This window comes from Charadrius vociferus, unplaced genomic scaffold (assembly GCF_000708025.1).
Source record: "Charadrius vociferus isolate BGI_N301 unplaced genomic scaffold, ASM70802v2 scaffold277, whole genome shotgun sequence".
Classification (NCBI taxonomy): domain Eukaryota; kingdom Metazoa; phylum Chordata; class Aves; order Charadriiformes; family Charadriidae; genus Charadrius; species Charadrius vociferus.
This window is the reverse complement of record NW_009649183.1, coordinates 202,183-203,548: the sequence shown is the minus strand read 5'-3', so window position 1 is coordinate 203,548 and position 1,366 is coordinate 202,183. Positions and strand designations below refer to the sequence as shown.

The 1,366-nt window shown below is 55.2% G+C and overlaps 1 protein-coding gene across 1 annotated transcript in view; it reads left to right on the top strand.

The window, feature by feature from the left end:
- The window catches only part of LOC104289691, an 11,984-nt gene that overhangs the window by 7,742 nt on the left and 2,876 nt on the right, over positions 1 to 1,366 (top strand). The gene's annotated exons all lie outside the window — the stretch shown is intronic.

Here is a 1,366-nt window from a genome sequence, read left to right as displayed (position 1 = left end):
CAAGCGCTGGCTCGTCTGGCTCAAACTCGACTGCGGGAATGGCAGAGGTAGGTGCCTTCCCCCCACCCCGTCCCCAAAGTCACCCTCTCCCAGATCCCACCGGTGCCTGGGGTGCCGCGGGGTAAGGGGAGGATGGAGAGATGGGGCGCCACGTGTCTTCACAAAGGAGCCTCAGCATCCTCTCGGGATGCTCAGTGGGGTGAGATGTTCCGTGTCCCACCCAACCTCACCATCTCAACCAGGATGGGGCATTTAACCCCTCCAAAAAAGTCATTATTTGAGGATACATCATTGGAGATGGATGCTCCATGCCCCACCAACCTCAGGTCCCCAGAACCACCATCTCAACCAGGATGGGGCATTTAACCCCTCCAAAAAAGTCATTATTTGAGGATACATCATTGGAGATGGATGCTCCATGCCCCACCAACCTCAGGTCCCCAGAACCACCATCTCAACCAGGATGGGGCATTTAACCCCTCCAAAAAAGTCATTATTTGAGGATACATCATTGGAGATGGATGCTCCATGCCCCACCAACCTCAGGTCCCCAGAACCACCATCTCAACCAGGATGGGGCATTTAAGACCCTCGCCAAAATTCATTCTTCAAGGATGCTCCATGAGGAGAGATGCCCATAACGCTCCAGCCCCCACCCCGGGGCATTTAAGCCCTCCCACCCCTCTCAAACCCCATTTTTACCCACTCGCCCCCAGGATGCTCCATGGGGAGGGATGCCCCATATGCGCCCATCCCCACCTTCTCAACCAGGATGGGGCATTTAAGCCCTCCCAAAAAGTCATTATTTGAGGATACATCATTGGGGATGGATGCTCCATGCCCCACCAACTTCAGGTCTCCAACCCCACCATCTCAACCAGGATGGGGCGCTTAAGCCCTCCAAAAAAGTCATTATTCGAGGATACATCATTGGAAATGGATGCTCCATGCCCCACCAACTTCAGGTCTCCAGCCCCACCATCTCCACCAGGATGGGGCGTTTAAGCCCTCCCAAAAATGTCATTATTTGAGGATACATCATTGGGGAGGGATGCTCCATGCCCCACCAAGCTCAGGTCCCCAGAACCACCATCTCCACCAGGATGTGGCGTTTAAGCCCTCCTACACACCCCTAAACTCCATCTTCATCCACCCACCACAGGGATGCTCCATGGGGGAGGATGCCCCATGTCCCCCCAGACCTTCAGCTCAACCAGGATGGGGCATTTAAGATTCCTCCCCCCGCCACCCCCCCAAAAGTCATTCTTCAAGGAAACACCATGGGGCAGAGATGGCCTAGAGCCCCCATGATGGGACATTTAAGCTCCCCCCACCCCCCAAACCCCATTTACACCCCCCCATCCTG